This window comes from Loxodonta africana, chromosome X, assembly GCF_030014295.1.
Source record: "Loxodonta africana isolate mLoxAfr1 chromosome X, mLoxAfr1.hap2, whole genome shotgun sequence".
Lineage (NCBI taxonomy): Eukaryota > Metazoa > Chordata > Mammalia > Proboscidea > Elephantidae > Loxodonta > Loxodonta africana.
Window position 1 is genome coordinate 123506278 of NC_087369.1, and position 16762 is coordinate 123523039.

The following is a 16762-nucleotide window of genomic DNA, read 5'->3' on the forward strand; positions in this document are numbered from 1 at the left end:
TCTGTATACTTAGGATTGTCTCGTTAAAAAAAAATTGTAAATTTATATATAACATGTGAGCCCCCCAAAATCTGAAATTAGATACACCAGAGTGTTAACTGAGAACCATTTCTGCGTGGTGGGGGTAACATGTGACTTTGTTATCTGGAACTTAAGAAACAATGAAAAAGATTTTTCAGGGAGCCAACGAATGCGGTATGGGCAGATAATAAATACTGGTTCCACAAATGTAAAGAAGGGTAAACCTGAAGTATCTTCCAGTCTTGTGGAATAAACCCTCCCTTTGTTACAAACAGAAACCCTCGTGGCATGGCGGTTAAGAGCTACAGCTGCTAAGGAAAAGGTTGGCAATTTGAATCTGCCGGTCACTCCTTGGAAACCCTATGGAGCAGTTCTATTCTGTCCTGTAGGGTCGCTATGATTCGGAATCCACTTGAGGGCAATGAGTTTTTTGTTTTTTTTTTAACAGATACATTTCTTTAAACTGTTTAAAGGATGATTTTTTTTCCTGGAATTATTTGATGTTGCCATCCATGTGTGTTCACTAATGGAATGGCTGCAAAATCCTTGTTTGTCGGTAGTTTTTTTAATTATTTTTGAAAAATGGGGTGGTGATTGCAAGCGGTCTATATGGGTACCATGTTGCATGAAGTACAACACAAACGTGGTACATATTGGTACCATAGGCGAGGAAGTGCATCACGCTTCCCGGTTACACTTGAGCCATAAAATATCTTATTCAGCTTTCCAGCGAACACTTTATAAAAGATGTCATCGGGGAAGTGACTAATGCAAACAGGCCATATGGGTCCGGTGTTCCATGAAGCACACCACACACAGGGTACATACCGGTACCATGGCCCAGGAACTGTATAAAAGATGCTGTGGGGCAGGCAAGTGCTTTATAAAAGATCTCAGCAGGGAGGTGAGCACATTATAAAAGATCCCAGCAGGGAGGTGACTAACGCAAGTGGGCCATATTGGTAACCATGTTCCATGAAGCACATCATACACATGGTACACATTGGTACCATGGCCCGGGACATGCATTACAAACTGTTTCACCCCCAAAACAACTCATTTTCTGGAACATTTCCAAATGGCAGTGGCCATACCTTCCCGTTAACACAAAGGAAATAGTAAACATACTTGCAAGCCTTATCTCGTTGTACAGAAGCCAAAACACACAACAGTGTCACAGAATCAGTCCTCCTGGAGCATCCCCTCATACAAATGGCTCTCAACACTGAGATGTGGTGCAGACCAACTTCCTTGTTTTTTAGACAGTTGCCCCAGTATCTGCTATGATGCTAAAGTGGCTCAAATGCCTACCAATAAACCCTATGGGTGGAAAATGTAACGGGAGCATATATCTCCCAGTGCCAGCTTTTTATGAAATGGGGAACAATGTTTGCCTAACAGGGCTGCTGAGTGGAGCAGGCAAGGTACGAGACTGTGTTGGGCTGGCTCCTATCCAAGTACCAGCATTTGACAGGACCCCGGTCCCCATCAGGTACTTGGGGAGGGTGAAAGGGAGTTTGCACTCATGCTCACAAACCTAAACCCAAATACTGTGAGTTCCACCATGTCATTCCTCTGATAATTTGCAATCTGTCTGTTCCCCTGACCAGTGCCAAGTCAATTGGGTATGCTTCCTGTTCTGTTGGACCGGGTCCCCTCTGCTTATATAGTGGCCAATGTGCTGGATGGAGTCCTCAAGGTAATAAAGCCACTGATTTCTGGTGAGTTAAATCCCACTCTGGCTCCTATAGAAGTGTGAAGAATACCCCTCTGACATTTAGAGGATATTCATGCAAGTGCGTGCTATTCCAATTGTTCTTGGGCTTCCACTGGTTCTTAGCAAAATAGTCCTTTCTGTTTTTCTTTTCATGCCCCTCTTTTTCAAAGAACTCCGAGGCGAATGCACTGAGGCCTAGCTCAGGAGACCCACCTAGGTGTCAGAAACCATGGTGTGCTCAGAATTGTGCTACAGCAGAGCTCGAAAACACAAAGAGTCGGAAGGCTTTGCTTTTGCCAGTCTTTGTACCGTTGGCATGAACTTTCTCAAAGGAGCCTCTTGGCAGGCCTGCCCAACCAATGTAACAGGATTACCGTGACGTGTCAATTACTCGGGGAGGAGGGGGGCACGTTGTAGCTAAAGCTGAAACACTATCCTTCCCAGCTCCAGCCCATCCTCGCCTGAAACACGATAAACTGCTTTGTAAGACCTTAACTGTAGTAAATATTAGTCATTATCATTTCCACGCGGGCCTGTGCCCAATTCACAACAATCTGTCTCAGTCGTCCTGGAGCTTAGTTTCTAGGAGAGTGCCTGACTTGTCCTTGTTGTTAGGTGCCCTCCAGTCAGTTCCAGTTCATAGCGTCCCTAGAGGACAGAGTAGAACTGCCCCACAGGGTTTCCAAGGAGTGGCTGGTGGATTTGAACTGCCTGACCTTTTGGTTAGCAGCTGAGCTCTTAACCACTATGCCACCAGGGCTCGGTGCCTGACGTGTGTGTGTGTGTGTGTGTGTGTGTGCCTGACATGGTATGTGCTTAATTATTAATTCTTCCTGTTGATTAATAACCATGGCGGAGTTAGGGACCCCGCTCAATACTGCTCCTGACTGTCCCTAGCTAAGTGGCTTAGGGCAAGTAAGTTTACTTATCCAGAAAGTATGACTTTTCATTTCCAAAGGAACATAGGAAGGGAAGTCTCTGACGCAAAGCCTGTAATCTTTTCTTAAAAAGCTGTGTATTCTGGCATCAGAATCACCTAGGGGAACGTCTAAAATGCTGATACATGGGTGGCCCCCCTCCCCGACTACCTCCTACCGCCATCCTCAGCCCCTGGATCCCCTGCACCAGGAACTACTGCTTTCACAGTTCCCCAAGTGATTCTGGTGCACCTGAGTTTGAAACAACGTAGGCAGAGAGAAGCGCTGGCAGTGATTACACCATTGTACAGATGTTAGCTCTAAGTGACTTCTTTGATTCCACAATGAATAGTATACTTTTGCAGAATACAACGTTTCTAAAATTGGGTTACATTAAACGATCAGTGTTTCTCTGTTTAAATGGATACTGTTTTATTTTTGTTTCAAAATATCCTGGCCAATTAATTCATTATCATGAATTTACTAGCAATAATAAACGTCTGATAATAATTATAAAATTATTGAATGAATTAGACATAATCATTTCCGTGCAAGCCTGTGCCTGATTCACAATGATTTTGTCCTAACCACCTTGTAGCTTGATTTCTAGCACAGTGCCCGACTTAGTAGACATTTAGTAGTGTAATAATGTATTTGCTTATTCATTTATTTACTAATTGAGTTATTTATCAGTTATAATTTATTCAAGCAAATGGTACATAATAACAACGGACATTTTTGTGTCTGCGTGAGTGGTGTAGAGTGACCTTTCTTCAAAAGTGTCTATGGGGAACGCTTTAAAATGTAATGCTTTTTGTAATTTTCTGTGTAATACAAGGTCCATGTGGATCATGCAGAAAGTCTAGGAAGAATATAAACAAAACCATAATCCAGTCGTCCAGAGATATCACTTGTAAGTTTTTTTTCAATCTTCATCCCACATTTAGTCACGAGAAAGGCCAGTCTCAGCGCCCCTTCTGAGGGATACTGCTTCAGGCAAAGCCCCTGCCAAGGAAACGGTTTTAGCTTGTCAGGTTTGTTGTTGTTTTTAAATCTCCCCTTTCCACTCATCAAGGCTAATTGGATCACATTTGATCAACTTTCAGTTCGCTCCCGAGTTTCAAAAGTGTCAAGGTATCGGTCGTCACATTTCAGCAGGTCCACTCTCAGTTGGCAAATCTGGGGACATTAAGTGAGTACATGTGTTGAATAGAATAGGGTAGCGTACATATTTCTTTATGAAACCTAACAGTTGTCCTGGAAGTAGAAAAAGGACTGGATCGCATGAATGAAATGGACAAAATCCCATGTCTAGTCTCTGTCTCCTTTCCTGACATCACGTAGATCACGTAATAAACCTACTGATTCTGTTTAGAGAGATGCAGCTTTTAAATTTCCAAGCAGATAACAGGCAATGTAGTTGCTATCTCGCCTGTAGCCAGTCCGGATATGTTCTAGGCGACATAAATACACGTGACCAAATAAGTAAGGCGTCCCTAGGAATTTGAACAGCTTAATGTTTCTATGTGTTTTGAAGCTTTTCCCTCAAACATTGTTTGAAAAGTTACGGTTAGCATGTTTAAATAGCTTCTTGTTCCCTTGTAGCTGATAAGAACTATTTTGTACCTTGTATAAATAAACTTTGGTGAATTTCTTAAGAGAGGCATTCTCAGACGTATGCTTCTTAAAATGGACTCATTTCCCAGAAATGAAAAGAGCTTTATTGTATTTCTGATGGTAAAATAACACATTATAAAGTGTTTTTTTTTTTTTTTTTCCGAAACAAAAGAAAAAGTAATATAAGAAGAAAATCTAAAAATCTCACTTGGAACAAACTGTCTCCTTTTCTGAGATGCCATGATTATCAGTCCATTTTCATCTTTCTTGTCGGTTTTGTCCCTAAATTAATAGGTGTTATTTAGCCTCTAATTATGTTAAGGTTTGATTCTTAAAAAAGGAGGCAAACTAAATAATGTGTCAATCTGTTTAAAGGGCAGCGAAGAACTCGATAAAAACATAAAAGGCCAACAAACAAGAATCATAAATTTCAAATTAGTTTTGGATCCTCTAGCCAGTAATATAAAGTTAGTAGTGACTAGCATGACAATTCCTTAGCAATTACTGTCTTCATTGGTAAGAAAGAGGTCATAAAATCCTGGGCGGCTGTGGGAACCAAATGAGATAAAGAGCCTATGAGCTGTTCGCTTCTTGTCCTCACCTACACATGCAGGACCCCAAGTCCTTCGGATTCCTTTCATGTGTTGGCAAAAGAATCCAAGCTGTACATCACAAGCCCACTCTGTTCTTCTGCTGTGGGAGCCCCTCCACACCACTGGTTCTCATCATTATGGATTTATGCGGACGCCTCAATGCGCTAATGTTGCAGTCTGTCTCCTGCAGCGGTGAGCCTAAATTCCTTCTACCTGCTTTAGAGTTACACTAGCTTAGGTGGGTACCGTTTTAGTGATGCTTGGACCGTGGTATGCTATACATTTTTAGCAAAAACCAGCTGTTTGTGGTATGTGAGGGTGTGCGTCTGTGTGTGTGAGTGTGTGTGAATAGCCGCTTCACCCATTTTTTCATAAAACTCAGGTATCAGGGCAGTGTCTTGGTTTTTATCTATTGTGATAATCTGTCATGTCATTAGAGGATTCAGATGATTTCCATTTAAAGTGATTATCAGTATGTTTGTCCCACAACTGGCTGATGCTCTGCTAAGTTTTTTCAGTCTTTCTTTCTCTTTGGGTTTCCTTTTGAATAGCTTCTATGGTTACGTCTTCAGGCTGCCTAACCTTTTCTTCTGCAATGTCTAATCTACCATGAACTCCATTCAGCGCAGTCTTCATTTCAGGAGTTGTAGCTTTTATCACTAGAAATTCCATTTGTGTCTTTTTTATATCTTCCACGTCTCTACTTACGATGCTCAGTGGTTCCTCTGGTTTCTTGAACATGTGCAGTGCAGTTAAAATACCTGTTTTAATATCCTTTTCAACGAATTCTCTCATGTTTGTCATGGTCATTTTCAACCGATGGCTTTTTCTCTTCACGATGGATTATAGTTTCCTAGTTCTTTGCATGACTGCTAATCGTTGACTGGATAAGAGACAATGTGACTTTTACTTCCTGAGTGCTGGGCATTTTTGTATCCGTATAAATATTTTGGTTTTTATTCTGAGACACAGTTAAGTTACCTGTAAACAGTTTGATCTTTGGGGTTCTTGATTTTAAACTCTGAGGCGGAAGCGCAGTAGTGTTTGGTTTAGGATTCATCATACCCCAGGAATGAGAAGAAAAAGGAGTCCTGGTGGTGCAGTGGTTAAGCCCTCGGCTGCTAACCCCAAAATCGGCGGTTTGAACTCCCTGGGAGAAAGATGTGGCAGTCTGCTTCCGTAAAGATTTGCAGCCTTGGAAGCCCTATGGGGGCAGTTCTGCTCTGTGCTAGAGGGTCGCTATGAGTTGGCTTGACTCCACAGCAACGGGTCTGGTTTTTGGAATGAGATAAACCCCTTCAGAGTAGTCTATCCGTCGTCTTACGAATTTTGCGGTTTTCCAGTCTGGCTAGTAGGAACAGGCACACTTCCCAAACCTTTGTTGGCTTTCGGAACTGTTACCTCCCATCTTTTTGGGTGGTTCTTCTCCTGGTCTGATGTAGTTTCCTCACCTGCATGTGCCGATCAGCCAGTATCTCAAGGGGAACCCTCTGCAGATCTCCAGAATTCTCTCAGTGCAGCTCTATCCTCCTTGGTAGTCTGCCCTGCAAACTCGGGCTGCTGTGGCCCCTCTGGACTCCCGACTTCTTATCTGAAGCTCTGGAAGACTGCTGGGCCCTATCTGGATTCCCACTCCCTGCATCGTGGCCTGAAAACTGTCCAGGAAGTCAACTAGTGCAATCATAAGATGAACTTCACTTGTTTCCAGTTTCTCAGGGATCGCTCCCCTCTGTTGCCTGAAGTCTAGTGCTTTGAGAACAGTATGTTCATGCGTCTCATCCAGTTTTTTAGTTGTTTCAGATGAGATGATAAATGTAGTCTCTGTTACTCCCCCTTGATCAGGCACAGAACTCCTGCGATGTGTTGAATAAATATTCCACGTTGCCATTATGACTCTGTCAGGGTCCCTAAGTCCTTGGCCCATCTCTATTCTTGATCATGGAACAGCAGGCAAGAAACTGCATTTCTCTAGAGACAAGGACTTGCATTTCCCAGGGAGCCTACGGGGGCAGCGAGGCGCCAAATGAAAATTTGAATAGAAGTTTAGCATCGTACTTTTCAGTGATTTTCAAAGTGTATCACGCGGAGCACCTGCCTCAGAATCCCCGTCTGTGTTATTTACAGTGCAAGCTGTGGGCATCCCTCCCAACACCCCAGGGGTCAGACACACCCCGAACTGGCCCTGAGGTATGCATTATTACCACCGTGGAAAAGCAGTTGCATCAAATACAGATATGCCTAGAAAAATACTGCAAGGGAAATAGATCAAAATGTCACAGGAATCCTAGCAATACATGTGTCACGTGATCTAAATCACTTGACCGTATGTGAGGATCGATTTTATAAGACGTTTCAACAGTTTTAATATTGGGATACATCGTAGAATAGATGTGTAGATTTTACGCAATGGCTTTTCTTTCCCCCAAAAGAATGATCTTGGATCAATAACGTATATTACAGATGCTGTAGTCTAATGATCAAGAAAGTAAGATATAAGAATATGAGCTTGTGTAGATAGAAAAGAGGCATAAGGGAATTCACCACTGATAACGCTTTGGAACCAATGTGTGACTAAAGGAGATTTTTCTCTTGCTCTTATTTTCTTCAATGCCATTAAAATTGGTTTTTCCGAATATGTATGCAATCACGTCAATTTAGAATTACAGAAAACCATGGTAATGATAGCAATAATCGTAACTAATATTTTAGTATGCACCTTGTCCCTAAGTGTTATAAGTGATTTACAGATACTAATCAATCCGTACAAACCATGTTGGCGTAGCGGTTAAGTGCTATGGCTGCTGACCAAAGGGTCAGCAGTTCGAATCCACCAGGCACTCCTCGGAAACTCTACAGGGCAGTTCTACCCTGTCCTATAGGGTTGCTATCAGTTGGAATGGACTTGGCGGTAATGGGATTTTTTAATGAGTCCATTCTTCACAAGAAACCTGTGAATGTCCCCACTTTACACAGGCGGAACCTGAGGCACATAGAAGTTAAGCATGTTGCCTGAGGTGGTACAGCTAGGTTGGAAAACCACAACACAGCCCAATCTGTCGGGTTTCAGAATCAGTGCTCTCAACCTCTCAATAAAGTCAATCATGAATCAATTAAAACAGTGATTGCAACAGCTGAAGGTAGCCACCTATTTTCTTAAACATAATTATAAAATTATGTCGCTTTTCTAAATATTTTTGCAGTGGCAACTGTCAAACTCATTGTTTCTTCTAAGCAGAGCCGTATTTTCTCTCACATTCAGTAAAAGTTGCCAGAATGAAGATAATCAGACAATTGGTGTGGGAAATAAAAAATAGAGAGAAAGAAAGGAAATTTTTTCAAATTAGGAGAGAGTCGAAGCTATGAGGAAGCAGAAAGCCAGAACACAGAGAAAAAGCTATCCAATAGAAAATTAAGACATCTCTCAGCAGAGAAGGTAGACATTTGTCCTACAAATGAATAATTTATGGGAGAGAAAAAAGCCAAGTAGATTCTTTCAGTCTCTTTGATCCATACACACTTTCAAAAATCAATAGCTATTGTGCTGTAAGTAATACCTCCTAATTTGTTTTAAAATAGAGCCATGGGTTTGTTTTCTCTCCTTTAACAAAACACAAGCTGTTTACTGGAGAAACTTTAAAAGCGGAGTAAGGGGCCACCTTGTGACCAGAGCCCGCACTGCAGTTTGAACATCACTGAGCAGGAAGCAGAAAGAGTCACATCAAACCCAAGGACAGAGAAAGGGTGAAAGTAAGAGAATGTTGAGAGGTATACGCTGCCAGTCGTATCTATAAAAAGTTGGTGTTGCAGAAAACCCTAAGGAATCCTCCAGAAAACTACTGAAACTAATAGAAGAGTTTGGCAGAGTCTCAGATTATAAAATAAACATACAAAAATCACTTGGATTCCTCTACATCAACAAAAAGAACACCGAAGAGGAAATAACCAAATCAATACCATTCATAGTAGCCATCAAGAAGATAAAACACTTAGGAATAAATCTTACCAAGGATGTAAAAGACCTATACAAAGAAAACTATAAAACTCTGCTACAAGAATTCAAAAAGACATACTTAAGTGGAAAAACATACCCTGCTCATGGATAGGAAGACTTAACATAGTAAAAATGTCTATTCTACCAAAAGCCATCTATACATATAACGCACTTCCGATCCAAATTCCAATGTCATATTTTAAGGGGATAGAGAAACAAATCACCAATTTCATATGGAAGGGAAAGAAGCCCCGGATAAGCAAAGCATTACTGAAGAAGAAGAAGAAAGTGGGAGGCCTCACTCTACCTGATTTCAGAAGCTATTATACAGCCACAGTAGTCAAAACAGCCTGGTACTGGTACAACAACAGGCACATAGACCAATGGAACAGAATTGAGAACCCAGATATAAATCCATCCACGAATGAGCAGCTGATATTTGACAAAGGACCAGTGTCAGTTAATTGGGGAAAAGATAGTCTTTTTAACAAATGGTGCTGGCATAACTGGATATCCATTTGCAAAAGAACGAAACAGGACCCATACCTCACACCATGCACAAAAACTAACTCCAAGTGGATCAAAGACCTAAACATAAAGACTAAAACGGTAAAGATCATGGAAGAAAAAATAGGGACAACCTTAGGAGCCCTAATCCAAGGCATAAACAGAATACAAAACATTACCAAAAATGATGAAGAGAAACCCGATAACTGGGAGCTCCTAAAAATCAAACACCTATGCTCATCTAAAGACTTCACCAAAAGAGTAAAAAGACCACCTACAGACTGGCAAAGAATTTTCAGCTATGACATCTCAGACCAGCGCCTGATCTCTAAAATCTACATGATTTTGTCGAAACTCAACCACAAAAAGACAAACAACCCAATCAAGAAGTGGGCAAAGGATATGAACACACATTTCACTAAAGAAGATATTCAGGCAGCTAACAGATACATGAGAAAATGCTCTCGATCATTAGCCATTAGAGAAATGCAAATTAAAACTACGATGAGATTCCATCTCACACCAACAAGGCTGGCATTAATCCAAAAAACACAAAATGATAAATGTTGGAGAGGCTGCGGAGAGATTGGAACTCTTAGACACTGCTGGTGGGAATGTAAAATGGTACAACCACTTTGGAAATCTCTCTGGCGTTATCTTAAACAGTTAGAAATAGAACTACCATACAACCCAGAAATCCCACTCCTCGGAATATACCCTAGAGATACAAGAGCCTTCACACAAACAGATATATGCACACCCATGTTTATTGCAGCTCTGTTTACAATAGCAAAACGCTGGAAGCAACCAAGGTGTCCATCAACGGATGAATGGGTAAATAAATTGTGGTATATTCACACAATGGAATAGTACGCATCGATAAAGAACAGTGACGAATCTGTGAAACATTTCATAACATGGAGGAACCTGGAAGGCATTATGCTGAGCGAAATTAGTCAGAGGCAAAAGGACAAATATTGTATAAGACCACTATTATAAGATCTTGAGAAATAGTAAAAACTGAGAAGAACACATGCTTTTGTGGTTACGAAGGGGGGAGGGAGGGAGGGAGGGAGAGGGTTTTTTATTGATTAATCAGTAGATAAGAACTGCTTTGGGTGAAGGGAAAGACAACACTCAATACATGGAAGGTCAGCTCAATTGGACTGGACCAAAAGCAAAGAAGTTTCCGGGATAAAATGAATGCTTCAAAGGTCAGCGGAGCAGGGGCGGGGGTCTGGGGAACATGGTTTGAGGGGACTTCTAAGTCAATTGGCAAAATAATTCTATTATGAAAACATTCTGCATCCCACTTTGAAATGTGGCGTCTGGGGTCTTAAATGCTAACAAGGGGCCATCTAAGATGCATCGATTGGTCTCAACCCACCTGGAGCAAAGGAAAATGAAGAACACCAAGATCACACGACAACTAAGAGCCCAAGAGACAGAAAGGGCCACATGAACCAGGGACCTACATCATCCTGAGACCAGAAGAACTAGTTGGTGCCCAGCCACAATCGATGACTGCCCTGACAGGGAGCACAACAGAGAACCCCTGAGGGAACAGGAGATCAGTGGGATGCAGACCCCAAATTCTCATAAAAAGACCATACTTAATGGTCTGACTGAGACTAGAGGAATCCCGGCGGCCATGCTCCCCAGACCTTCTGTCGGCACAGGACAGGAACCATCCCCGAAGACAACTCATCAGACATGAAAGGGACTGGTCAGCGGGTGGGAGAGAGATGCTGATGAAGAGTGAGCTAATTATATCAGGTGGACACTTGAGAGTGTGTTGGCAACTCTTGTCTGGAGGGGGGATGGGAGGATAGAGAGAGAGGGAAGCTGGCAAAATTGTCACGAAAGGAGAGACTGAAAGGGCTGACTCAATAGGGGAAGAGCAAGTGGGAGTACGGAGAAAGATGTATGTAAACTTATATGTGACAGACTGATTGGATTTGTAAACGTTCACTTGAAGCTTAATAAAAGTTAATAAAAAAAAGTTGGTGTTGCTTTTTAAGCATTGGACAAGGTAGACTTTAAGGGAAGGAGCATTTATAAAGATGAAGAGGGGCATTTACTAAAGAAAAAAGATGAATCCACCAGGATGGTATCCATCCTTTATTCATATGCACCTAAAAAAAATCAACTCGACCAAAGTGGGTTTGGATTTTGATTTTACTACACAAAAGGTCGGTGATTCGAACCCACCAGCCATGCTCCCCAGGAGAAAGATGTGGCAGTTGGCTTCTGTAAAGTTTACAGCCTTGGAAACCCTATGGGGCCATTCTACTCTGTCCTATAAGGTCACTACGAGTCAGGATCGACTCGACAGGAACGGTTTTGGTTTTTGCTTTCCATTACACATCGATGGCACACAACAACAACAACAACAATAACAGTGACATAAAGGGAATCTCTGGAGGGCCCAAAAGGTTAAGCACTAGAGTGCTAGCAGAAAGGTTGATGGTTCAAATCCACCCAGAGGTGCCTCAGAAGAGAGTAGTGGCTATCTGGTTTTGAAGGTCACAGCCCTGAAAACACTATGGAGCAGTTCTACTCTGCACACATGGAATCAACTTGAGAACAACTAACTAACAACAATGACATAAGGAAAATAATTAGAATACAAGGGCAAGTAAAAAAAAAATCCATAATCATACTGGGAAAGAATAATTTAAGTCAGTAATGAATGGTACAATCAGAGTAATAACAGTAAGAACATAGAAAAATTAAAAAAAAGAAAACTATTAAAAATTAGGCCTCAGTGATACATGGAGAACATAGCAGCCAAGAACTTCAGAATAAAAATTAGTTCTTTATTAGTGTACCTGGGATATTTACCAAAATTACCCGTACACTAGGGCCATAAAAGAAAACTCAACAAATGTCAAAGATTAAAATCAATGAGAATGTATTTTCAGTCCTTAGTGGAGCTAAGCTCACAATCAAAGCACGAAGATAGCTAGAAAGTCTCAGAGTGCATGGAAATCTGGGGAGCCACTCCCAGCAAAACCACCATGTTGTTGTTAGGTGCCTTTTAGTTGGTTCCCACTCATAGCCACCCTCTGTACCACAGAAGGAAACAGTGCCCAGTCCTGTGCCATCCTCACGATCGTTGCTATGTTTGAGTCCATTGTTGCAACCACTGTGTCAATCCATCTCTTCGAGGGTCCTCCTCTTTTTCACTGACCCTCTACCTTACCAAGCACGATGCCCTTCTCCAGGGAATGGTCCCCTCCTGACAACATGTGCAAAGTATGTGAGACATAGTCTCGCCATCCTAGTTTCCAAGGAACATTGGGGCTGTACTTCTTCCAAGACAGACTTGTTTGTTCTTCTGGCAGTCCGCGGTCTACTCAATATTCCTCACCAACACCATAATTCAAAAACATCAGTTCTTCAGTCTTTCTTCTGCATTGTCCGGCTTTGGCGTGCATAAGTGGCGACTGAAAATATCTTGGCTTGGGATCAGGCTCACCTTAGTCCTCAAAGTGACTTCTTTGCTTTTCAACACCTTAAAGAGGTCTTTTGTAGCAGACTTGCCCAATGAAATACACCATTTGAGTTCTTGCCTGCTGCTTCCATGGGCGTTGATTGTGGACCCAAGTAAAATGAAATCCTTCACAATTTCAATCTTTTCTCCGTTTATCATGATGTTGCTTATTGGTCCAGTTGTGAGGATTTTTGTTGTCTTTATGTTGTAGTGTAATCCATAGTGAAGGCTATATAACCTTTGAGCTTTATGAATAAATTCCTCAAGTCCTCTTCACTTTCGGCAAGCAAGGTTGTGTCACCTGCACATCCCTGGTTGTTAATGAGTCTTCCACCAACCCTAATGCGGTGTTCTTCTTCATGTAGTCCTTCTTCTTGGATTATTTGCTCAGCATGCAGGTTGAAACGGTAAGGTGGAAGGATGTAACCCTGACACACGGCTTTCCTGATTTTAAACCATGCGGTATCCCCTTGTTGTGTCGGAAAGACTGCCTCTTGGTCTATGTACAGGTTCTGCACCAGCACAATTAGGTGTTCTGACATACCCATTCTCGGCAATGTTATCCACAATTTGTTATGATCCACACGGTGGAATGCCTTTGCACAGTCAATAAAACACAGGCTGACATCTTTCTGGTATTCTCTGCTTTTAGCCAGGATCCATCTGATGTCAGCAATGATATCCCTCATTAGACGTCCTCTTTGGAATCTGGCTTGAATTTCTGGCAGTTCGCTTTCGATGCACTGCTATAACTGTTTTTGAACTATCTTTGGCAAAATTTTACTCGGGCGTAATATTGATGGTATTGCTCGATAATTTTCGCAATCCGTTGTATAAGCTTTCTTTTGAATGGGCACAAACGTGGATCTCTTCCAGTCGGTTGGCCAGGTAGCAGTCCTCCAAATTTCTTGGCATAGGCGAGTGAGCACCTTGAGCGCTGCATCCGTTTGTTGAAACATCTCAACTGTTATTCCGCCAGTTCCCGGAGTCTTGGTTCTCGCCAATGCCTTCAGTGCAGCTTGGACTTCTTCCTTCAGTACCATCAGTTCCTGATCATATGCTACCTCCTTAGATGTTTGAACGTCGACCCGTTCTTTTTGGTACAGGGGCTCTGTGTATTCCTTCCATATTCTTTTGATGCTCCCTGTGTCGTTCAATATTTTACCCGTGGAATCCTTCAAAATTGCAACTGGAGGCTTGAATTTTTCTTCAGTTCTTTCAGCTTGAGCGTGTTCTTCCCTTTTGGCTCTCTAACTCCAGGTCTTTGCACATTTCGTTGTAATACTTTACTTTGTCTTCTCGAGCTGCCCTTCGAAATCTTCCGTTCGGCTCTTGAAGCTATCATTTCTTCCATTCACTTCAGCTATTCTACGTTCAAGAGCAAGTGTCAGAAATAAAAAAAAAAAGCTCAGCACGTTAAAGTACACTTCAAACGGAGATGTAATATGAAATTGAACATTTTAAAAATAAGATCTACTAAATTTCAGTAAGAACAGCTAGAATCTGGCACTTGAGCTACTACACATTTCTTCCCCCTGCCCCTCCCAGCTCAGTGTGACCCTAGGTGGGTGTGGCCAAGAAGACAAGACATTCTCCTCCTCCAGCTCCCGGTCAATTACTAGAGTATTTCCCTGAGAGGGGCAGGTAAACTTGATTTCTCATCCCTTCCAAGCTCTGTGTTTAAAAGAAACTAAAGTGAGAGGGCAGGAGCTCCCTCCTTCATCCAGCCCCCACTTGTATGATGGATGTTCTAACCCAGGCATGGAAGGCCAAGAATTCGGGGTCCCCATCTGCTTTCATCACAACTTGCTTGTTAGGGTGCAGGGACCCTGCTAGGAGAGGCAAGGTCACAAGACCAGAGGCTGCTGTTCCTGCCCAGCATACTGCTCACAAGGCAGAGGTGTCCTTCACAGAGAAGCAAGCACTGTTCCCACCCCCAAGATCTGGAGCAGCGGCTTATGGGGAGAGGCAAGCCATAAGAAGACAGAGCTTTTCCAAAAGAATTGACTGAATTTGGAACAGGCTTTGGGGAAGTTCAAGCCTGTTAGGGATTGAATTGTGTCTCCCTGAAAGATACGTTGAAGGCCAAGCCCCCTGAAACTGTAAATGTGACCTTGTTTAGGGAAATAGGGTCTCTGATTATCAGTTAAGTCATTTCGGAGTGAGGCGGGTCTTAGTCCTACTCCTTTCTGAATGGTGTTATAGAAGGAGAGGGTCACACACAGGGTGAAGACAGATGCCATGTGATGATGGAGGCGGATGCTTCTGTAAGCAGCAAAGGAACACCAGGAAGTGGCAGCAGCCACCAAGAGCTGGGCGAGAGGCATGGAACAGTTCCTCTCTCAAAGTCCCCAGAAGGAGTCAACATGGCCGAGACCCTGGTTTGGACTGCTGGCCTCCAGAACTGTGGATCATGGTGGTTTGGCCCTTAATCTTTACGAAAGGCCCCTATCTATTTCTAATACTTATTCCCTTTATGTGTGCATTTTAAATATTTTTAGAGGTACATCAGTTACCTCTTTTGGTTAGTATTGGCGTGATCCATCCTCTCTTCCCCTCCGACTTTGAAAATTTCTGTGTTTTTAAGTTACGTCTCTTGATGCATCTTATAGTTTTTCTTTTTGATTCCTATCTCACAATCATTGTTTTTAGTACATTTGCATTGGATGTAATTAGTCACGTATTTGTTTCTAAGTCTATCATTTTACTATTTTCTCCCTGTACTACCTGTTTTACGGTCCTGCTTTCTCTCATTCAGTTGTTTCTTTTGGGTAAATCAATCATTTTCTGATGTATTACTCCATTTCTCCCTCAATTAGCTTGTCGTACACCCTTTTATGATTCTTTTCATGGTTATCCTAAATTTTAGAACGCGCATCTTCAAGTCACTGGGGTCTATGATAAGGGCACGTACTTTAGCACTCCCCTGTCAAGGTTAGGGCCTTAGGACATTTTAGCAGCAGTTACCACCTCCAGACTTTTCTGCGACTGTCTTAACGCGTTTTAATTCTACGTATTATTTAAATCCCCAAGGAAATTATTATGAACGCCTTATAGTCAATATTTATTTAAATTCACTCACACTTTGACCTGCCACACCGATCTTCATCCGTCCCTGTATTACTCTGTGTCTGTCTAGGATCATATTTATTCTGTTTGAACAACTTCTGTCTTTGGATGGGCATCTGCCGCACATGAATTCTTGCTTTGTCTGAAAGCCTTGTATGTCCCTTCGTCTGTGCAGATTATTTTTGCTTGGCACAGAACTCTGTTTTGGTGCTCATTTCTTTTCACCACTTAATAATGTCACTCTGTTGTCTTTTGATCACCACTGTTTTTGTTCAAAGGTGAGTTATCCGTTGTACTGGTTCTTCTTTCATGGTAATGGTCCTTTTTGACAGGGGTGATTTTACTATTTTCTTTTCTTTTTAAATACTGTTTTATTGTGTTTTTGGTGAGGGTTTACACTGCAGTTTATGTTCCCATTCAACAATTTCTACAGCGGTTGTTCGGTGACATTGGTTACCTTCTGTTCTTTACACAACGCATGAGCATTGTCTTCATCTGTGTTCCGGCTGATCCGTTTCCGGTCATCTGGTTTCCCTGCCCCCCTATAGTCTCATCACTGTTTCAAAGTAATTGTTAACCACTTGGTCTCAATAGTTTCCTTTGGATTTGTTCTTCAGTAGTTTTATTATCACGTACATAGATGTGGGTGTGTGCTTATTCTACTTAGGTTTCCTAAAAACTTCTTGAACGTGTGGCTTGATGTTTTTCATCAGTTTTGGAAAACCCTCATCAATTATCCCCATTCAGTTTTTTTCTCTCTGTCTGTCTCTCCGTCTTCTGTGAATCCAGTTAGTCATGTGTTAGAATGTGTCACCTTGGCCCTCATACTCTTGT